Source organism: Rhinatrema bivittatum, chromosome 3, assembly GCF_901001135.1.
Source record: "Rhinatrema bivittatum chromosome 3, aRhiBiv1.1, whole genome shotgun sequence".
NCBI classification, from domain to species: domain Eukaryota; kingdom Metazoa; phylum Chordata; class Amphibia; order Gymnophiona; family Rhinatrematidae; genus Rhinatrema; species Rhinatrema bivittatum.
In genome coordinates this window covers 55,717,885-55,741,887 of record NC_042617.1, presented here as the reverse complement: position 1 = coordinate 55,741,887, position 24,003 = coordinate 55,717,885, and the positions used below count along the sequence as shown (strand labels likewise).

Genomic DNA, 24,003 nt, shown 5'->3' with positions numbered 1-24,003 from the left:
CCTCTCCCTCTCCCCTCCTCCTATGCTCACAATCAAAGAGTAACAACTTTTCCTCGCCTCTCCTGCTGAGCTACAGCTTACTCACACGGGAACTTACATCTTAAACAGGTAACTCCTCTGCAAGCAAATTTAAAAAGGGACCAAGAACACGTATAGGTCTTTTTTTTGTTTATAGATGTGCTTGTGCACCCTTTGCTGACCTGCCAACCAGACCACGTGCCACAACCAGCACTCGGGACTGCTGCTGCCACGTCTGGAGCGGACCTATAGCTCCCCTCTGAATGTCGGAGCAGATGGGTCAGTCACTGTTCATTGTTCTACAACCAAGCCAAAGTACCTGGGGTTAGTGACTGAAAATTGTCCTGTAAAAGTTTAGTTCACGATAGGAAGGGCAGCAACAATTCCTCTCCTCTCCCTCTCCCCTCCTCCTGCCTGCTTTCACATTCACATCCACATCCTTCCCACCCTCCCCAAATGACGACCTGCTGGGCTGCCGCAGTGGCTGGAGGAGAAGCCTAAGTCTCTGCAGAGCCCATCCTGTGGTGGCCTATGATGAGCTCTTCACAGGCCTCCATGGAAGAGGAATGGTAAGCCATTGCGGAGCCCATCCCACAGCAGCCACAGAGAGAGAGAGTGCCAGTCTGTCTGTGTCTATGAGAAAGTGAGTGCCTGCGTGTGTGTGTGTGTGTGTGTATGAGAGAGTGCCTGGCTTTGTGAGTGTGTGTGTGTATGAGGGAGTGCCTGGCTGCCTGCATGTTTGTGTGTATGTGTTTTGTATGAAAGAGTTCCTAACTCCCTGCCTACTTGTGTGTGTGTGTCTGTGTGTGAATGAAAGAGTGCTTGGCTCCCTGTCTACTTGTGTGTGTGTGAATGAAAGAGTGCCTTCCTGCCTATGCATGTGTGTGTATTGAGGGAGTGCCTGCCTGCATATGTGTGAATGAAAGAGTGCCTGCCTGCATGTGTGCATATGTGTGTACATGAGAGAGTGCCTGCCTGCGTGTGTGTATATGAGAGAGTACCTGGCTATCTGCCTGCTTGTGGTATGTGTAGGAGAGAGTGCTTACATGGGTGTGTGTTTCTATGAATAATGCCTGCATACTTGTGTGTGTGGGTGTGAGACAGAGACGAGAGAATGTCTGCCTGTGTATATAAAAGTATATGGGAAATGTTTGAGAGAATGGACATGTGGGAATATGTGAGAGCGAGGATAAAGTTTGTGTAGCTCCCCATCCCCCTGTTGCGCGTCCCGTCTGCACTTGGCCCGCATCCGGGCCTACTCACCCTACCAAGACTCCCAAGGGTCCCGGGTCGTCCTCCCCTGCTTCAGCAGCGAGCTCAGCCAGGCCTCGGCGTCCTGCGGCGGCAGTCGATGGGCCTTCCACCTCCAGCCAGGCCTCACGGCGGGGCTCTGCATCCTCCGTGGCATCGGCCCCACCCCTAGGCGCACACGCACGGACTGCCCAGCTCCTTAAAGGGCCAGGGGCGGATCCCAGTTCCATGGTGCGCCCTGATTGAGCGCTGCTCAAAAGGAAGTGCCTGCCTGCACTTCCTTGCCTTGGCAATTGGGTCGATCATGTTGTGATTTCTAGTTTGCCTCTGCGTTTCCAGTGTCTGTTCCAGTCTCGTTTCAGCCTTGTTCCAGTCTCATACCAGTCCTGTTCCAATTTCATTCCAGTCCTTTTCCAGCATCCTTCTGTTCCAGCATCTCCCCAGGTAGTACCTCTCGGACTGTCTTCCCGGTACTGACCTCTACCTGTTCTTGACTACGTTGATCGCCACCTGGATTTGACCTTTGCCTGTTTCCTCGACCACGTCTGCACGCTGCCTGGAACTGACCTCTGCCTGTTCTTGACTACGTTGATCGCCGCCTGGATTTGACCTTTGCCTGTTTCCTCGACCACGTCTGCACGCTGCCTGGAACTGACCTCTGCCTGTTCTTGACTACGTTGATCGCCGCCTGGATTTGACCTTTGCCTGTTTCCTCGACCACGTCTGCACGCTGCCTGGAACTGACCTCTGCCTGTCCACTGACCTCGACTGCACGCCTCCTGGAACTGACCTCTGCCTGACCACTGACCACGTCTGACTGCCGCCTGGAACTAGAGAAATGCATCTTTGAACAAAAGCATCTGCCCTTCCTAGGGCATCTTTGAACAAAAGCATCTGCCCTTCCTAGGGCAGATCAAGGTTTTACTATGGATCCTGAAGCTTCAAGGGATTCGCGACTGGCCCCAGCCAGTAGGCCTCCGCGCCTTACAAAGATTCCTCGGATTCACGAATAATTATAGAAGCTTTATCACCAACTATTCCATGTTAGCTGCTCCACTCACTACAATGACCAAGAAAGGAACCAATCTCCGGGTTTGGAGTCCCAAGGCCCAAGCTGCATTCCATGTATTAAAAGAAGCTTTTTGTTCTGGTCCCTGTTTACGACACCCAGACCCAAACTGACCATTTGTCGTTGAAGTCGTCGCATCCGCCATCGGAGCCAGGGTGGTGTTGAGTCAGTACTCCTCCAAGGGTACATTGGTACCGTGCTCATTCTATTCCCACAAATTTTCACCTGCAGAGCAAAATTACACAATTGGAGACGGTGAACTCCTAGCCGTCAAACTAGCACTCCAGGAGTGGCACCCATGGCTAGAAGGTGCACAACACAAATTTATCATATTCACAGATCACAAGAATCTGGAACACCTAAAAGAGGCACAATTAATAAATCCGAGACAAGCCCGATGGGCATTATTCTTCGAGCGATTCAACTTCGAGCTGCGCTACTGGCCAGCATCGAAGAACCTCCGTGCAGATGCACTCTCACGCTCCCTCGAACCAGAGGACACACCGGACACCCCAAAACACATTATTGATCCGGCCTGTGTGTCTCTTGCAGTTACCACCACAGTACCCGCCGGAAAGACAGTCGTCCCACGCTGACTACATGAGCATGTACTCCACTGGGCCCATGACTCAAAGCTAGCCAGACATCCTGGTTGAGCCAGAACCCTGGAAATGTTAAGACTACTCAGAGGCCAACCTTGCGTGGTTGATCTCACCGAGGCGTGCAGGTCGGCAGGGGCTTGGGTCTCCACTCCATCCCAGACGAGGACCCATCTCGCCACAAGGGCACACACTCCTCGTCCCTCACTGGGGAGCGCCCCCTAGCGCTCTCTTCCATCGCAGTGCAACAAATTTCATGGACGGGAACAGCCACTACCTCCTTAGCCAAGAGGAATGGAGAGGGACCCGGCACAGAAAAAACATTTTCAGAGAGAAAAAGAGCACAAGCTCCACAACCACGAGATGACAGCTCTGCGGAAAAGAAGAGATTGAAGAGGGACTCCATGTGGATGCGTGGATAGTGGCATGCTGGGCATTCTCGGTGTGCCAGCCAAAGTTTCTAGAAACTTTTGACTTAAGTTTTCCATGCCAGGCTCCATCGGATGATGTCACCTAATGTGTGAGGACAACCATACTGGTTGTCCTAGGAGAATATAGTGAAAAATTGACACCACCTCAAGCAGAAACTCAGTATATGTTGCAAGCGCAGTCTTCTGGGACCAATGGAGTGGGCTCAGCACGCATCACTTGGCTCATGGGAGAGTGGAGCCCTTGGGCCATAGGACGGCTCAGGTAGATATGAGTCGTACCCATGGTAAGGTGTGTGTGCAGGAGCTGAGCTGGACGGAACTAGGAACACAGGCTACCACGTAGGTCTCTGGCTAGAACTAGGAACTGGAACCATCGGAGAGTTCGAGCAGAGCTAGAGCACAAAGAGTCAGAAGGAACTTGTTCGAGAAAGACTACGTTAAGCTGGGAACTCTCGAAGAGTACATCGTGGAGCTTGAAACCTGGAACGTGAAGACGTAGAGGTTGGGACCTGGAACGTGGAGACGTAGAGGTTGGGACCTGGAACGTGGAGACGTGAATATGATGGGAGATGTAGAGCTGAAGACTGGGACTTGGAACGTAGCTGAAGACTTGGAACGTAGAGATGAAGACTTAGAACTTGGAATGTAGAGATGAGGAACACAGATGTAGACTTGGGACATATGCTTGGGACAAGGAAGGCAAGTCCCACAGGTGCCCTACACAGCATGTGGGGCTGGTCACGGACCACACTGCAGTCTCCTAGAAGAACGTGGACACAGACGGGGATGAGCAAGACCCTCAGGCGCCCTACACAGCACATGGGGCTGGTCGTGAACCACACTGTCCCCCGACGTGCCCTACACAGCCGGATGGCTGGTAGCAGACCACGAGGAGATCGGGGCGAGCTCAGGAAGTCTCATAGTGCAGGTTAGTGGAAACCCCTCGTATCCTCCGGAGTTGGAACTAGGAACAGATAAAAACAGGGAATCTCCGGAGGCACGGGTCCCATCGGACCTGGGAGACAAGGGACATCACAGGACGAGGACTCATTGGCCTCTTGGAACTAGGAACTTGGAACATCTAGGAACATCTTGAAATGGATTTCCGAACTTGGAACAGACTGCAGGACTTGGAACATGGAACTTCTTGGAACGGACTGCAGGACTTGGAATAAGCTGCAGGACTTGAAACATGGGACTTCTTGGAACGGATATCAGGATCAGGACTTACGGACATCCGGACTTGGAACGGACCTCAGGATCTGGACTCACGGGCATCCGGACTTGGAACAGACATCAGGAGCTGGACTCATGGACATCCGGACTTGGAACAGACATCAGGAGCTGGACTCACGGACATCCGGCTAGGAGCAGACCTCAGGAGCTGGACTCACGGACATCCGGATCAGGACTCACGGACGTCTGGACTTGGAGCAGACATCGGGATCCAAACTCAGGAACAGACATAAGGATCAGGACTCAGGAACAAAAAATCAGATGAAGAGACGTCTTCAGGAGCATCTGAGCTGATGCGAAGACAAAGCTGGAATGAAGCAGGGCCCTCTTATAGGGCTGAGAGGACAACTCCCTGGGAGGAGCTGCTAAGAGGACCACACCTCTCTGTCCCTGCAAGAAGGGAAAAGAGCCGCGGGAGCAGGAACAGGAAGCTCAGGACCCTGGACAGCGGCATCCCTGCCGCTGTGCAGGGAGGAGGCGGAGCAGAGGAAGCAGGCCTCCGGGCAAGCCCTGATGCGGCAGGATATCGCCGACGTCATCAGAGAGGAGAGGACTGGGCCGCAGGCAGGCCCCGACGGAGGAGTCGGCCTCTGGGCAAAGCGAGGACCCGATACGGCTCCTGCAGTGCCAGCAATATGGTGGCCGGGCCATGGGAGCGCCCGGCGTCGGCGGCCTCAGGCGAGGCCCTGGCTTCAGCTGTGGCCTCTGGGCCGCGAGGAGCAACGTCGGAAGCAGGACAGGCTGTGGAGGTAAGGCCCTGTCTGCGTGAAGCGCGGGCAGGGGCGCAACAGTATGGGTGTAAAGCACCAACTTATTCTTGTGAATTCAAGAGCAAGAATGATATTTTACTAAGGTCTGGCACTCATAGACTCCAAGAGCTAGACCTTAGTAAAACTACAACTACCAAAACATATTACCTTTCAGGTTAAATTCACAAGAACTGAGAGGCTCAAGTGGAACTTTCACCAGCTGTGTTAGAACCTTGTTAATGTCTCATGACAGTGAAGACATTTTCAGAGTAGCTGCAAGTAGAGCAAGCCCCATATGGTGCCAATTACTAAAGGCTAGGAAAGAATCAGATTTTCTCCTACAATTTCTACAAATGCAAAAAAATAATAATCGGCACTTATATGTTCCAATTGCACTAGGATGTAATATGCATTGGCAGCTGGTAAGTAAAGGCTTTGATGGAGCCAGAAGAAGAGTGTTATATAGTTATTTGAATAGCTCATTCTTGATCACCCTGTACCTCTTACTCATTCACCAACAGATTGTACAACTCAGTTTCTTTCCCTTGTACCTCACAGTTTCCATCACAGTCTCCATTTTGTACCCCTCCCCCACCCTGAAAATGAACCCCTAGCACTTAAGCCATGGTGGCAGTCTCTGATGCAGAGCCTTGCTCGGCAGGAGGAGGTTGCAATCCCATTTCTGTTACCTCTGACCTCTCTGCACTGTCCCTCTGTAGGTTCTGAGGTACCATGCAGGACCCAACTCAGCAGGAGATGGTGGCACTCCCGGTTCTCAGTCTTCTATCTCTCCATCTCAGAGTCTGAGCCCATTCCCATGGAACTACAGAAGCCTGAAAGCCAAACTGTGTAAAGAAATGTCTCAGTTGAGACTATTAAGAACATAAGTAGTAACATGCTGGGTCACACCAAGGTCCATCAAGCCCAGCATCGTTTCTTCATTGCAAAAGTAGATCCAATTTCTTTGCTCATTCCCAGCAATAAGAACATAAGAACGTAAGATATGCCATATTGGGTCAGACCAAGGTTCCATCAAGCCCAGTATCCTGTCTCCAACAGTGGCCAATCCAAGTCACAAGTACCTGGCAAGTACCCAAACAATAAATAGATCCCATGCTACTAATACCGGAAACAAGCAGTGGCTGTTCCCTATTGATTAATAGCAGTTTATGGAGTTCCCCTCCAAGAACTTATCCAATCCTTTTTAAACCCAGCTACAGTAACTGCCTTAATCACATCTTCTGGCAACAAATTCCAGAGCTTAATTGTGTGTTGAGAGAAAAAGATCTTTCTCCAATTCATTTAAAATGTGCTACTTGGTAACTTCATGGAGTGCCCCCCCCCCCCTGGTCCTTGTATTATCCAAAAGAGTAAATAATTGTTTCACATTTACCTGTTCAATTCCTTTCACGATTTTGTAGACCTCTATCATATCCCCCCTCAGCCATCTCTTCTCCAAGCTGAACAGCCCTAACCTCTTCAACCTTTCCTCACAGGGGAGCTGTTCCATCCCCTTTATCACTTCGGTCACCCTTCTCTGTACCTTCTCCAGTGCAACTATATCTTTTTTGAGATGTGGTGATTAGAATTGTGCAGTCTCACCGTAGCATGATACACAGGCATTATGACATTTTCCGTTTTATTAACCATTCCCTCCTAATAATTCTTAACATTCTATTTGCTTTTTTGACTGCTGAAGCACACTGAGCCGACAATTTCAATATATTATCCACTAAGATGCCTAGATCTTTTTCCTGGGTGGTAGTTCCTAAAATGGAACCTAACATCTTGTAGCTACAGCGTGGATTATTTTTCCCTATATGCAACACCTTGCATTTGTCCACATTATATTTCACCTGCCATATGGACGCCCAATCTTCCAGCTTTGCAAGGGCCTCCTGCAATTTATCACAATTCACTTGTGATTTAACTACTCTGAATAAATTTGTCATCTGCTAATCTGATCACATCACTCATCGTACCTCTTTCCAGATCATTTATAAATATATTGAAAAGCACTGGTCCACGCACAAATCTCTGAGGCACTCCACTGTTTACCTTTTTCCACTAAGAAAACTGACCATTTAATCCTACTCTCTGTTTCCTGTCTTTTAAGTAGTGGGTTTCCCAGAGTCATCTAGTTAATAATCGTTAAAAAAACTTTTCCTTTGGGAACTTATCTAAAACTTTCTTAAATTCCGCTCAGGCACAGATTTAGGCACAGTTAATACTGGCAACTGCCTCTGGCACCAAATTTTGATAGGCAATGTTGCACTGCCTGCTGCTATGCCTCTTATCCAGGCCTGCTTCCCAGCAGCTTACCTAAAATAGCAGTATCCTGATCCCATGGCAGCAGTGGCAGAAACTTAAAAAAAAGAAATTTAGCACTGGGCCTACAACTGCTGGCCATACACTCAAGGTCCTGCTCCAAGCACGGAACTGCATAGTCGCAGAAAACCTGTGCAGGGGAGGGACAGCGCCTTTTGCTTGTGGCCAGCAGCTGCAGGCCAGGCGCTGAATATATTTTTTTTAAGTTGCTGCCACCAAGGAAACAGTACATTGCTGCTTTAGATAAATGGCTGGGAGTGGGACCGCCCCCATTTCGGGGGGGGGGGGAGGAAGGAAGAGGCACTCGCTCACGCACAGCTTCCGCTCCCTCCCCCCCAAGTAGGAAAATCGGTGGGCTGTACGGCCCAAAGATAACAGGAGGCAGTTGGGCCATGGTGGAGCTCACCCCGCCACGTCCTGAAGACAACATGAGACCATTATGTGTGTGAGCTTGTGTGAATGAGTGACAGCCTGTTTGTGTGGGCATGTGTGTGTGTGTGCATGAGATGGTAAGTGTATACAAGAATGAATGTGTGTGTGCCTGTGTATATATATATGAGAGGGTGCCTGTGTGTGTATATGAAAGGGTGCCTGTAGGCGTGTTTGAGAAGGTGCCTGTGTGCGGGGGTGGGAGTGAGAGAGAGGAAGCATATGTATGTGTGCCTGAGTGAGACAGGCATCGTGTGTGAGAGATACAGAGGAAGCGTGTATGTGTGAGAGATGGAGAAAACGTGTGTGTCTGTCTCTTTCACACAAACACACACACCATACTCAAGCTCCCTCTGTCTCTTATCAAACGTGTATGTGTGTGAGAGAGAGAGGGAGCATATTTTGTTTGTGTCTCTGTGTGTGTGTGTTACCCCCAGTTCACAAAAATCTCAGTGTGATAGATATGGAGAGTGGGGGATTTTTAAAATCCTTATTAGTTTTAATTACTGGGTGTTATCTGATGTCTGCTGTTTTGAAATATTTTATCAATGTTTAGAGATTTTTTAAAAAATGTGTATAGGAGCTTCTTATTATTGATTATTATTCTATTCATCAGCTGTTTTGAAATGTATATTTTTTAGTAGGGTTTTACTATTCTGATTGATTTATATTTCTTGATTGTACTATTTTCAGGAATAGTGATTTTTTGCTTTTCCACTTTTCAATTGTGTCACTGCATACAGAATCTGGCTTGTGGTTTCCAGTTCAGTTTTTGTCTGCATGTGTGCAAATAAGAGAGAGACAGAGATAGAGATAGAGGAAGCATGTGTGTGTGTGTTGGCATGTGAGAGAGACAAAGCGTGTGTGTGTGTGTGTGTGTGTGAGATACAGAGAAAGTGTATGTGTATCTCACACACACACATGCTCCCTCTGTCTGTCACCAAGCATGTATGTGTGTCTATGTATGAGAGAGAGGGAGCATAGTGTGTGTGTGTGTGTGTGTGTGTGTGAGAGAGATAGAGAGAGAGATGGAGGAAGTGTGTGTATGAGAGAGATATACAGACAAAGTGTATGTGTATCTCACACACATACATGCTCCCTCTGTCTCTCACCAAGCATGTATGTGTGTGTATGAGAGAGAGGGAGCATATTGTGTGTGTGTGTGTATGCGTGCTTCCAGTCTACAACAATCTTAGGATAACAGATATGGAGAGCGGGAGATTTTTAAAATCCTTATTAGTTTTAATTATTGGGTGTTATCTGATGTGTCTGCGGTTTTGAAATATTTTATCGATGTTTAGGAAATGTTAAAATTATATATTGGGGGAGGTACCAAAGAAGTATCTTTGCTTAACCATATTGTTTCGTTGGTGTCAACAACTATGACAGAAGCTCTTGTTGCCATCTCTGGCGCCCCTCCCCTTTAGCCACGGGGGGGAGCAAAACTTCCTCTAGCTTGCTCTGAGAGACAAACCGAGGAAAGGTTTGCACTTCATTACAAATCTAAGGACAAGGTGCACTGAGAAGAAAATAAAAACGATACCAGGCTGCAGATTTCAGACGTGGTCCAATGAACCAAAAACGTCTAACGAGAAAGACTAATGAGAGAGAAAACAATACACCTCAATAAAAAAAAAAAAAAAAAAAAAGATAGCACAGAAGTTGCCCAAAAGCTATTAAAGGAGATTAAAAAATTGTAATTCAAAATGATACTGGAAAGTCCAGCAGGACATCCTCCTCCTCCTCCAAGAGCTTGGGTGGACAGTGGAAAGCAGCGAGTTCAGCGGTATGCAGAAAGCTCAAAGTTTGCTGAGGAAAGCACTATGAAAATCTTCCTCTGGATGCATGTGATGCAGGACATGCGGCCTCTCTATGTGGCCAGCCGTTTCGGCATATTAGCAGAGGAAGGAGGAGGAGTAGTCTAGTGGTTAAAGGAGTGCGCTGAAAATCAGGGAAGCCACGGTTACAATCCCAGTGCCCCTCGTTGGGAGTCTTGAGCGAATGACTTTACCTTCCGTCATTACCTTGGGTGCAAACTTATAGGTAGATTTATTAAGCTGTAATAACAGGTGACTTTTCAAAGTAGTTACACATATAAATCTAACCTACTAGTGTAGCAATTTTCAAAAGCCATTAACCTGGGCTAAGTGCATTTAATGCAGGCAAAACCTATTAACAATTCAATGGCAACTTTTTGTGTCAATTTTCAAAAGCCCACTTACACAGCTAAAGTGCATTTAAACATGTAAAACCCAGTTTTAAGCATGTGAATGCTTTTGAAAATCAAGCCCCATCACGGCAATGCAATGCGTTTTTCCCCAAACAATCCACCCCCTATTGAAATTGGCTGCTTTGTCTGTATTTGCATGCACAAAATTAACTAATGCATGAAAAGCAGCTAATACATAGGTAATCTAATGCAAACAAAATTACACGGCCAGCCTAAAAAAAAAAAAAAAAACAGCCACTTTATTTTAACGCATTTCAAGGAGTTGTATTTATCCAGTCCTGGGGACATCGGGATGCTAAAGCACATCTCAATGTCCCCGGATTGCTTCTTAAAGGACCTTGTGGCCCCAAAACAATCCCCGCCCCCCCCCCCCCCCCACCTACAATGAGTCCAAATCCTTCTGGGAGTTTTGCGAGACCCCTCCTATCACACTTCCACTACCTCTAGAGGCAGCGCAGCCAAAAAAATGTAAAATACAATTTTTTAAAAATTACTTGCATGGCAACATCCTGCCCCTTCCTAAACCTTTCCCTTTTGATCAAAACTTATCAACTTATCAAAAACAACCCCCCCCCCCCCCCAGTAGCTGGCACCCTCCAGCCCCCACACCCCAACATACACTGTAATCCCTGGTGTCTAGAGGGGGCCTCCATCCCTCCCAACACCCTTACATGGAAAAAAAGATCCTGGGGATCTACGAGAGCCCCTTGTACCTAAGAGTCCCTGGTAGTCCAGCGATGGACCGGAGAGCCTCCTAGCTCTGGCCCAGTCAATGCCATTCTCCTAGATGGTGCCAGCTGGCCACTGCCCCTGTCATGGTATATGTGGGGGTGGGGAGGCCTGCTACTGGGGTGAGGGTTGTTTTTGATATGGGGGGGGGTCTTTGGTTGGGATGGGGTAATTTCTGATCAAAGAGGAGGGGTTTGAGAAGGGGGCAGAGTGTTACCACGAGAAATTTTTAGATTTTTTAAATTTTAGGCCCTGCTAGGCTGCCTCTGAGGGGTGGGGTAGGCGGGGGTCTTGCTTGAATCCTGGGGGGTTTTCGGCTCTGAGAGGCAGGGGTTTCAGGCTGATTGGCCCTTTAAAACGATGGTGACCCATGTGAAGTGAGTCATCATAGTGTGATTTTTTTGGACACTGCCGTGTTAGTTTTTATTGCAGAGTTTTTCCATGAGAAAAATAATGTGGCGATAGCGCTATGATATTTTCTTGGGGAGTGACAAAATATCGCAGGACCACTCTCCCCCCCCCCCCCCCCCCGCCACAATATTTCGGCCCTCCCACCAGTATAATACTGTGGTATAATAAACCTCTTTAACTATCCCATGTTTTACCACTGAAAGCACTAAAATAGGAATCATAATAGCCAAGAAAGAGGTAGACAAGCATGCTGACAGGACCCCAAAAACACTGTCACAACTAAGAAAAAAAACCTTTGCCCTGATGAGAACTTTAAACTGAAGGATGCTATCAAGATCTGTCTGCTTGTATGCTCCTGTGTAAACAAAACCAAGGCAGAGGGACAATGCAACAACTTAAGCTCATAAGCAGGAGTCATGGACTGGCCAAGACAAGTCCAGAGGTCAGAAGGACCCCACTCTTGGAAGGGGGGGGGGCAGTCTGAGACAGAGAAAATACTGAAGCTGACATATAGCTTGATGGGGGGCAGAGATCCTGAGTTCAAGTGATTCAATGGCCTCGATCCAAGACATGGCAGGACCCCCCCCCCCCCGAAGAAATGGGGAAGGGGAAAAGTCCTGCAATGCAGCAAAGACCTTCCACCCACCACATGATTATGCATGAGCTTATGCATATTTAGCAGCTGGAAAGTATGAGGGGGGGGGGGGCAGATAAGGAGAAGGAAGTAACCCTGAAAGAAAGAACGGACCCGAAGCAGCACCACACTCCCTGCTATCAAAGAGGGAGAAGACTACGGTATGGCCAGGAGACCGGAGAGAGGAGAGGCCTGCCCAGGGTCTGATGGTGGGATGGAGCCTGAAGCGATGGGGAGCCGAGGCAATGGTGAGCCAAGAGCAGATCTGCCAGTACGGGACCAGAAGCAAGTCCCCAGACAGCCGGTAGCTCTGCCAGTACCAGACCAGAAGCAAGTCTTCTCCCCTCCCCACATTCTCCTGCACTCCAGCCAGAGCCTGCTTCAGAGGTAAACAGAGATCGCCTGAGGTTGGGACCAGTTAGTCATAAGTATTAATCTATTAAGCAGGCTAAGGTTTATGGCAAGTTTGAAACCACCCATGTTATAGAAGTTTCTTAATGGCCAGGATGTTAGAGACAGGAATTGTTATCTTCTAAATGCTAAATCCTGCCAAATCTGATAAATAAAAGTCTATTTCAGAGGAGAACATGTTGTCTTTTTCCTGAACTCAGGATCATGAAGTAAAGTGCTAGGTGAACTGGAAGTGTTCTGTAGCAGACAGGTCCCTGCACCCCTAAACTTACAGTATCACACAGGCTAATTTTTCAATATCTTTTTCAACAGTTAGTACAGAAATGGATTAGCATGCCATAAAATTTTAGAATTTTTTTGGGCAACAAAATATTTTCAACTAGTAATAATAAGAGTTAATTGGCAGTAACAATAATGTCATATTTCCTGAAATCTTAATAAACTATTAAAAATGCTAGACTCACAAATAAGAAACAATGAATTAGATAAGGATGGGAAATGATACCATTTAATACTGTATTTTCCGACATAATCATTTCTCACCAACTTTCCTAGGCCGTTTAAACATATTGTTTATGCAGTAGATGTACACAAGCACATATATCCTAAAAATATCTTACTTCTTTTAAGCATATTCTTTTACCAGTATGCTTACATGTCTGTTTCTTTGTTTTTGGGACACAAAACAATATAGATAGAAAAAAAGCTGTTTTTGTAAAAACTGAATAATTTATAAAGCGTCCCCCTGAATACAGACTAAGGCCCAGATATACTAAGGGTTTTCTCCCATCTTTTGTATCTATGGAGAAAATGCTTAGTACATCTGGCCCTAAGTACAAAAAAATGTATTTTTAGTCTAATTAAAAGAAATCCCTTATAGAAAGTACCAAAACATAAGAGAAACTTGAGCTAACAGTGCTATATGTATTCAATTTGCATGGAATAAGTCTAGAATTTAATTTTTGCCTATTTGAGGTTCATGAAGTTTGCAGTGATCTCATTAGTTTATTGTGAATGAACTGCCCTGAGTCATCCTAAAATAGTCATAGTTGATGATAGCTAGCAGTGTAATGCAGTTAGCAGAGCACGGGTGGGGGGGTGAGGCTGAGGGAAGCATATTTGAAAATGCAATATGAGGGGATAAGAAAATGAAATGAGATAGATTAATGTATGCCATGGCCAAGAGCAGAATTTGACCTTAGAAGCCTTTACTGACATACAAAGAAGACCCTAAGAATAGTTTTTACCTCAGATATTCTTGTGTCTGACTTTAGCTGAATTGTCTGTATTTGAGCAAACCTATTCTAGATAACCCACAAGGTAAAAATGTCCTCTCTCTAAAGCAGCGAGTTTCAACCGGTGTGTTGTAACAAGCACCGGCAGGTGTGTCACGCACTTCCTGTTCTCCCGCTGCTCTTCCCTCCCTCTTCTCCACCCCAACGAGAAGCACCCATTTCTTTGATGAACACCGCTGCCGTTCCTGCCCGGGCTATCAGCACATTCAAGCCCGGAGGGGAACGGCAGCAGTGTTCATGGAAGCAAGCAGCTTGGTTTACGGATGTCCCACCCCCACCAGTAATAAAAAGATGGCACAGTTTATCGATTTGCCGGTGAGGTTCCCACCCCCACTGGCAGGACGAGGACGGCGCGATTGGCTGACTGCGGGTGCGGCAGCGTGATTTGATGACGGACCAGGCTCCTCCGGAAAAAAGAAAAATGGTGCACTGGCTGAGTTTCCACCCTCTGTCTGCAGAGCAAAAGCTTGCCAGGAGTGGAGGAGGGCTGAAGGAGAGGGAAGGGGCTGTGGATGAGGTGAGAGGGGATGGAAGGAAAAGGGAAGAGGATGTGAGTAAGTGGAAAGGGTAAGAAGCTGTGGATTAATGAGGGAAGGAAGGGAAAGTGGCATTAGGTGAACCACTCCCGGGTGTGCAACAGAGAGGCCAAGCCTCATGCATCAAAAAAGAACAATTGGGTAACGCAGGAGCACAGTCACTGACTGGGAGGCAAGGTCACACCAAAGAAGACCTGGCTAGACCAAGCAAGCAAGGACGAGAAGGGAGGAGGGAGGTTGAGATGAGAGAGTAGAGGGAGAAATGAGGGGAAGCAAGGGATGAGTGAAGTGGACGGGAGGGGAAAAGAGTGAATGAAGGGTGCTGTGAGAGGGGAAGGGAAAGAGATGGAGCAAAGAGAAGGGTGTGGAGTGGGGAGAAGGGTGAATGAGAGGGAAGGGATAGGGTCGAACCAGCTGGAGGGTGGAGGCAGCGGTGGTAGGGCAAGACCCACAGGGGGCCACTGCAGCCAAAGAAAGAAAGGAAGGAGAGAGAGGGCCAGCACCTGAAGAAATAAAGGCGAGAGAGAGGCCCTGGTAGAGCCGCTGGAGGCAGAGAAAGGAAAACTGAAGAGAGGCCTTGGCATGAGGAAGAGAGAGAGAGAGAGAGAGAGAAAGAGAGGGAGAGAGAGAATGTGAGTGAGTGAGTGTGTGTGTATGTATGTGTGTATGTGTATGTGTGTGTGTACACACGACAGCATGTATAGTGGGGCGTGCAGGAAGAAAAGGCCATGCTGCATTGGAAAGCAGCAGCAGTAGCTGCAGCATCGGAGCATTTCTGATGTGGGCTAATAGCCTGCAAGGGAAAGGAGTAGGAGAGTTGCTGGAAGAGGGTAAGTTAAGGTGGCTTTTTAAGTTCATTTTTCTTGATTGACTGCCATTTTAATTATTGGGTATTATGTGATGCGTCTGCTGTTTTGAAATATTTTATTAGTATTTGGAGAATTTTTAATAATGTTAAGAGTTTTTAATTGTATTCAGTTGTTAGATGTTCTGTTCATCAGCTGTTTTGAAACATTTATTAGTATAGTTTTACAATTATTTCTGTGTGGGGATCTGTAGCAGCTTGGCTTGTTCTGTTTTCCTAACTGGAGGTGTATTGGTGTTTATGGCCTGATTTAATATTTGTAATGTTGCCTTTTCATAGGCAGGGTTGTTACTGTTTGAGTGTGTTCCATAATACAAGTGTAACTTTGTATGGATTATTTTGAGTGCATTATTGCAGATCCTGGGAGTCTGTTAGGTACTATATATATATTTGTTTCCATTTCTCCATGCAGAGTGGCTCTTTTGGGATTCCATTCCAGTTTCTGTCTCCATATTTGTAATTTATGGTCTTTCTGAACTTGGTGAAGGTCCGTTCTCTCTGTATGTGTGTGAGACTGAGGTGAGGTGTGTTTTCTCAATAGAACATGCATTGGTGGTGAACTGCTGTCTTTTTATAAGGAGGGCTATTGTGCCTGGTAGTAGAGGGAGTTTGTGTTGCTGTTATTGAGATAACACCACAATATCTTTTTTGGTATGATGAGTTGTACAGGGAATGTTCTAGTTCTGCTTTATACCCATTGCTGAGGGTTGGGTTGGGTGCAAAGTGTACATTTACATTTAGCCTTGTGACTGTCATGTGTTCAGTGTGTCATACATGTGAGAACTGTCTATCAGGGGTATCCCAACAGAAAAAAGGTTGAGAACCACTGCTCTAAAGAACAATCTAAGGGCCAGATGTACTAAACCTTTTTTTTTTCTCCCAACAGATGCAGACTGGAAAAACCCCATTAGTGCACAGCAACAGAATAACGTTACTATGTTCTAAACGGTTCTCCACATCTGGCTCTAAGTTAGAGCACAAGGGGTTAGATGACTTGCGGGAAGTGACACAGTAAGTGGTGGAAAGCGCATCAGACTTGGGTCTCTAGAAATGCAGCTTAAGTACAGGATTCACAGTGAGAGTACTGAAAGCAAGGCTTTGCAGCCTCTTTCACTTGCACTGCCTTTATTGAAGGCCAAATCTATCTCATGCATACTCACTGTGGATATCCTAAAAACCTGACCTGTTTGTGGCTCTCGAGGACCAGAGTTGACCACCCCTGCACTATCTTCTCTCTAAAGAAATATTTCCTTACACGACTCCTGAGTCTTCCCTCCTTTCACCCTCATCCCATGGCCCCCTGATTCTAGAGCTTCTTTCCTTTAAAAGAGGCCCATCTCCTGTGCATGGAAACCTTGCAGGTATTTAAATGTTTCTAGCATATCTCCCTCATCCTGCCTTTCCTCTAAAGCAATGGTTCTCAGCCCGGTGCTCGGGACACACCTAGCCAGTTAGGTTTTCAGATATCCACGATGAACATGCACTAGATAAATATGCATGCGACGGAGGCAGTGCATTCAAATCTCTCTCACACATATTCATCGTGGATATCCTGCAAATCTGACTGGCTACGGGTTTCCTGAGGACTGGGTGAAGAACCCCTGCTCTAGGGTATACATATTTAGATCTTCAAGTCTGTCTCATATGCTTCACAATGAAAATAACTGACCATTATACTAGCCACCCTCTGGACTGACTTCAGTTTATATCCTTTTGAAGATGCAATTCTGGAGATATGATAGAGATGTTTAAATACCTCCAAGGTTTCCATGCAGAGGAGATAGACCTCTTTCAAAGCAAAGGAGACTCTAGAATGAGGATTCATGGGATGAAGGTGAAAGGGGGTCAGACTCAGGAGTAATCTAAGTAAATATTTCTTTACAGAGAGTGGTGGATACATGGAACAGTATCTGAATTCAAGAAGACATAGGATAAACAACTCTGAGGGAGACCTCTCCAAGGATTTCTACAACAAATGGGCAATATATAAAATACAAGAAAGAAATACAAAAAATACAAGAAAGAAATAAAAAAAAAACCTTTGCCAGATTCTGAAACATTCCTGGGCAATTTAATTGCATTCATCTCTTCTAGCAGCGTCCCCTCGTGCCTCACATCTTCATTCACCCTTGTCTCCTGCTCCTTGCATCTCAACATATTTAGGATATGTTGTCTAAGAACTCCCACAACTCATCACCTCATCATTCCTGGCAGAGGATACATCATACGCATTCCTTTTCACCTCTCACAAGTTCTTCACCCGCAGCAGGCAAGCACCACGCTCTGCCATAGATTTATACTTATTCTGTAACTCTCAAACAAAACAGTAACCCTAAGGTTCTTCACTATAGCAGAAAACCTACCATTCCTCATTTCATGCACATGATACCCAGTCCTCTCATACCAGCAAGCAGGGCAGTTTCTCCTTCTTTATCTAACTAAAAGGTTATTAGCTCATTCTTCAAATAACCAGACTGACCGGGGGGGGGGAAAGCGGAACAGGGGCTTGGTTCAAGAGGGAGAAGAGGATGCCCTAGTAATGTTCTTCAATTTTATCCTCGTCACACCACAAATCATCTACGCCTCTGCTCTAAAGTCATTTTATCTCTTAACCAGAGGTGTAAAAATTTCCAGTTTTATGTTTAATTGAATAGGTATTTTAGAAACATTCCTATTTTTAGCACTGCACATAAGTTTCTGTAAACATGAGACACTTAGTTCATTTGAAGGCTGGAAAATGAACAGAAAGGTCTTCTGTAAAGAGACTGGGAATTAGGAGTTCTTCTGGTGCTCTCAGGTTTCAAAGCCAGCTTTGACACTCTCTCTGTGTGGCTTGGACCAGGGATCTGGTCCAAGCCACACAAGTTAGCTTGTACTAATCGCATGAGTTGTTACTCAGGATCACGAGGCAACAAGCTGACCAGTCTGACTGAAATGATGCTTTCATTGGTGTAAGATGCTTTGTAGACCTAACATATCTCTCTGCACCAGGTTCTGAGATGTAACAAGGATTTTTCTCCATTACTTGCCTATAGGAAAAGCAAGTTTGCTTACTGTAAATGGTGTTTTCCATAGATAACAGGATGAATTAGCCAAGATATGTGAGTGATGTCATCCAACAGCACCGAACGAACTAGTAGAATTTTGAGCTGTACTGAGCATGTGCAAAAGTTCCCTCGTGGGTGTTTAATCGAGAGCCTCCTCAGTCTGTTTCAGAGCTAATTAGCTATGTAGTTGGTTCTCCAAGTAGGAGGGCAGGTATTTCATGGCTAATTGATCCTGCTATCTCTGGAAAACAATGTTCACGTTATGCAAACTTGCTTTTTCAGTCAATAAGCAGACTGAATTAGCCATGATATGTGGGGAGTCCCAAGCTGATGGTTGCAGCAGAGCATTACTGAAAAGCAACCCAACCTCCACCCATGCAGAGTAAACTACTGTGAGAGTACATTATGCAGTACTGCCTGTCCAAAAGTTCTGTCAGTATTTGATAAATTGTCTAAACAATAATTGGACATAAGGGTATGTACAGATGACCAAATGGCAGCTTTGCAGATATCTTCTAGAGGAACTTCTTGCATGTGGTTAATGAAAGAGGCCATAGCTCTGACTTGATGAGCGTTTATTGAATTGGCAAAATCTAGTCCTGCTGATGCATAGCAATGTTGAAGGCATTCTGCTATTCAGCTGGACAAAATATGCTTAGACACTGCTGTTCCTAGTCTATTAGGGTCAAATGACACAAAAAGCTAAGATGTTTGTTTATTTGGTTGAGTTCTTCTCTTATAGTAGGTCAGAGTTCTTTTACAATCCAAGCTTTTTCATCGTCATGAGCATGTGGTCGCGGGAAGAAAGTTGGCAGTGCAATGGGCTGATTAATGTGGAAAGCAGAGACCAATTTAGATAGGAATTTTGGATGCATATGAAGGATCAATTTATTGTGGAAAAATTGCATGTAAGGTGGGTAGTGTACTAGAGCTTGTAGCTCACCTACTCTGCATACTGATGTTACAACAATCAGAAAGACTACTTTCCATATGAGGTACTTTAGTGACACCATGTCTAATAATTTAAAGGACAGCTTCATCAACTGGGCAAAGAATATACTCAAATCCCAAGGCACTAGTGATTTACATACCAGAGGCTTTCAATGCCACAATCTCTTCTTGAATTTCGCTATGAGAGGATATTGTGAGATGGGCCTATCATCTATAGATTTATGATAACACTATGGCACTGAAGTACACTCTTACTGAAGAGGTAGCCAGTCCAGAATCCAATAAGAATCCATAAGTAGGACAGGAGGTAATTGAGTTCACAGCAGAATGGGTCAAAGCTGTTCTGAGCACACCAAGTGAAATAATTGTTCCGTCTAAAGGAATAGTTGTGCCTGATGACAGCTATACAGGTTGAAAGAAAGATATCTTCAAATCGATTTGAGTAGTGAGAGGTTGACAATTATCATGAGCTCAACATCCAACCTGTGAGATTGAGGGATGGAAGATTTACATGAAGATTACTGCTCTCTTTTTGAGTGAGCAGATGAAAATCGGAACTGAGGTGGATTGTAGCGAAAGTCAAATGAGATATACATATCAGACTTGACTGGGCCATGCTGGAGCTATGAGAATCATGTAGCTGTGGTTGCGAAGGAGTTTCTGCATTGTCTATGTAATAAGAAGTAGTGGTGGAAAAACATACACCAATCACTTGAGCTAATCTGAGATCGCTTGGAAGAATGAAGCAAAATTTGTTGAGTTTCCAGTTTTGCTCAGTCGCAAAAGGATTGATCGATGGACAACCCTACAATTCGAAGAGTTTGTTGTCTGTGGATTGCCTGAGAGACTATTTGTCAGGTCGAAATACTCTGCTGAGGTGGTCCACCAACATATTGGATATTCTAGATAGATATGTGGCTTGAAGTGTCGCTTGATGGTCAATTGCCCACTGCCAGATTTGCAGCATCTCCTGACAGAGCAGTCAGGAGCCCATGCTGCTCTGCTTTTTTACATTAAACATGATGACGTGGTTTCAGTTTGAAGCAAGATCTTTTTTACCTTGTGGGAGATGTGTGAACACCTGAAGTGCATTCTTGATTGAGAAGGTTGATCTTAAGAAGATACTCTTAGAGAGTCCAGGTGCCCTGCATCCAACAGAATTGGGTATGTACCCCCATTGCTTGGTGAAAACATCCATCACCGAGGTGACTTGATAAGGAATAGATCGAAGGGGGGCTCCACCCTGAAGGACATGGGAAAGCAGCCACAAGCAGAGCTCCTATTTAATCTGTGGAGAGATGCGAACTATTGTATTCAATGGTTGAGTGAGCTGGTTCCATTGATCGCATAAGTCCCACTGTAGACAATGGATGTGCAGTTGGATCAGAGGGAGAATGTGTACTGCTGTCACAATATGGCTGAGGATGTCCAAAATTTTGCAAGTTAAAGAGGTGCGAACTGGCAGAGGGTTTCTAACCAGGACTCGCAGAATTTGTGCTCTGTTAGAAAACAGGCATACTCTCTCTTGCAAGGAATAAATCCATGATCAAATGAATTGGATTTGTTGTGTTGGAATCAAAATGGACATTTTGAAGTTAATTAAAAATCCAAGGATTTGTAGAAGCCAGATCATCATATGCAAGAACTATAATAATACTTTCTCTTGAGAGAATGCTGTTATTAACCAGTTGTCCATATATGAGAACACATGGATTCCCTGACGTCTTAAGTAGACCACTATCACTGCTAGCACTTGGTGAAGACCCTAGGAGCAACTGGTAGGCCAAACAAGAGTTCCTTGTACTGGTAGCCAGTAGAATACTCCTTGAAGAGAAGATAGCGCCAAAACAAAAGATGGATAGTGATCTGCACATTTATGCATCCTTAAGATCCAGTGAGCAGATCAAGTCTCTCTTCTGAACAAAAGGGATGATGGTGCTAAGGGAATTTATTGTGACCTTCTCCCAGTGCATGTAGCTGTTCAGGTGTCTCAGATCTAGGATGGGTCTCAAATCTCCCAACTTCTTGGGAATTAGGAAGTAGTGAGAATAGAAGCCCTGCTCCATTTGTGAGGCTGTGATCTGCTCTATGGCAAGGTGCTAAAGAAGAGCTTGTACCTCTATTTGAAGCTTAGGTAACTGTGTTTGATCTGAAAGGAGAGTTCTGAGATACGGGAGGAAAGAGAGCTGAAAAAAATATAAACTGTATCCATATTGTACAATTTAAAAAATCCACTTGAATTTCATGTTTTGGTACCATACTCCCAGAAGGGATTTAATTCTGCTCTACACTGGGTTCTCCTGGACAGTCAGGATCAAAAACTGGGCCCAGATTTTGGATGGGTCTGTTGAGATGTCTTCAGCTGCCTACATTCTCTCTGGCAAGATCCAGCCAAAAGCTGTTGATGCTTTTGTCTTTGTGCCTGTAATGGTGGTAGAAAATACTGGTGGAAAGAACAATGAAGATGTTTCTGATATATTGCTGTTTGTTTATTTTTTTATGTGTTAAGACAGATTTGATGTTTGATTTTTATGAATAATATTTATACATTCTGTAACCAGCCTAGAATGGCTAGTGCTGTGATTGGCAACCTAAAAGTAATTTTAAATAAATAGATCTTGAAGGAGAAGAGACTACAGATCTAGCACAGTGGCCAAAGATTGAACCACCACATTCCTCTCTTTTTATTTGAGAAACTGTTTCTCGAAACTTCTCCCCAAAAGGTTGGCCCCAAGCAAGGAAGGTCTGCTAGCTTCTTATGGACATCCTCCCTGTTGCTGCTGGCCTGAAGCCATGCCATGTGTCTTGCTCCTATGAAGGCTGCTGATGTACTTGCAACAGAACTAAAAGACTCATAAACAGAATGTAAACAGAATGTAATAGCCTCTTCCACATCTAGTAAAGACTGCGGGGAGAAGGGTTCGCCAGTGTATGAATGTTTTTTCAGTTTTTGTATGCAATCATAAATATAATGGACCATGTGAAACTGGTAATGAGTTATGTAGGTGGTTAACATGGAGCCTTGAAATACCTTCTTTCTGAAATTATCAAGGAGTCTGTGGTCCTTTCCTGGAGGAGAGTTTGAATGAAGTCTCATTTTCTTTGCTTTCTTAAACACCAGCTTCATGACCACTAACTGGCGTGGAAGCAGCAAAATTCTGTTACTAGAAAACATCTACAACCTGTATTTGAGGTCTAGCTATCTGGCTGCCATATTGCCAGATATGGGTGCTTCCCATATTTTCATCTGTACAGTATCCTAGATGGCAAGTATCAGAAGAGCTACTGGGTCTGATATAATGTCCATAATTTGTAGAAGTCCTATTACTTCAGCACGAGAATCTTTGTCCTTTCATACATTGATATTGAGGGTTTTGCCCAATTTTTCAATAAATTTAGAATAAGAAAAATCTTCTGGAGGAGAAATGGGATCTAGTGTATCTATAAGCTGATCAGAAGGGATCCCTGTTGAACTCCCAGCTAAATACACTGGGTCTGGTATGCTTGGCCAAAACCGTGAAGATGAATGTGCTGATACAGGTGGTTCCACTTAATGTCTTGGTGAAGGCAAGGGTGGACATATAACTTATGAATGAAAAGACTCCTCTGCAACCAAAACTGAGGAACTGTGGAGTGAAGGTTCCAAGGAAGCATATACTTGCAGCAATGTGGAGATCATAGTTTAGGACAGCACAGGAGGAAAAGAAGAAAGTAATAGTGGAAACAATCCAGCAGATTCTGCAGTGAGGGATACAAAAAAGCTCCTACTTCCAACAATTGCTCAATAGGCTGCTGGATCTTCTGAGCTGGTGTAGGAGGAGGGACATCCTCTTCTGATATCAGAATTGGCTCCTGTTTCACAACTGGAGGTCTATTGGAAGAAAGAGAAATAATCAAGCAGACTGAATCTAGTATCTCCCAACACAAGCCTTGCACCAGTAGCTGTGAGACCAGAAGTGTTCTCGTAATGGGAGGAATCAGATAAAGTGAATTTGTGGATATCACAGATCTGCTTTCCACAGTATAAAGCTTAGTGGGCAAAGCAGTATGCAGAATTTGAGACTCCAAAAGTCCTGTAGATGTAGAATGTATGGATTCATTTGGACAAATGCACTAGTAAGATTGGAGCATAGATGGAATGCTTTCCAGATTTGTAACGTTTGAAGCTATGAGAGGAGGAAGCAGAATATGTTGATGATGCACATTGTGGGTGAAATGTAAACCCTTCCTGCACTGGGTGTATTGGTTGAAGAGGTGTAGAATGCATCAGTTGGTATCTTTGATTCTTTGGTGGATCGATTGTCGAGTGGAATGGATGCAATGCTTTTGTGTGGGTGCATTGGGCATGGAGTACATTGATGCACTTTGCTGCTTCGATGTACCATGTACAGAGGAGTAGGACTTCTGCACCACTGGTGCAGATGCTCCAAACATTTATAGTGCCAATGCATCTCGATGCTTATGTTCCTTTGGCACATGGGGAGGCTCTGCCGAATGACCCCTTTGATTTCGATGTATGCAGCCATTTTCACTTGACCCTGCGGCTACTGTTTGCATCAATGGGGGGAGTCTTTGAGGAGCTATGATTCAACTTCCTACCCTGCGAGGCAAAGGAATCTGCACTTCGGGTTGTCAGTTTGCTGTGGCTAATATGTGACTGACAAAAGCCTTCTAATTTCACCGCTCTAGATTCCTGAGACCATAAGGACATCCAACCGTAGACCTGGCAGTTTGCATGATCATGGTTGGGCCCCAAACAGTGGCAAAAGTTTGTGACTATCTCA

At 45.4% G+C, this 24,003-nt stretch overlaps 1 protein-coding gene and 1 long non-coding RNA gene across 2 annotated transcripts in view; one reads left to right on the top strand and one right to left on the bottom strand.

The window, feature by feature from the left end:
- KCNH1 (potassium voltage-gated channel subfamily H member 1) overlaps positions 1–24,003 on the bottom strand; it is a 734,951-nt gene that overhangs the window by 698,763 nt on the left and 12,185 nt on the right. The window lies entirely within an intron of this gene.
- LOC115086862 overlaps positions 16,107–24,003 on the top strand; it is a 65,188-nt gene continuing 57,291 nt past the window's right edge. Inside the window, exon 1 of the long non-coding RNA XR_003855352.1 lies at positions 16,107–16,232. This is a non-coding gene — a long non-coding RNA (uncharacterized LOC115086862). The remainder of the gene's footprint in view (positions 16,233–24,003) is intronic.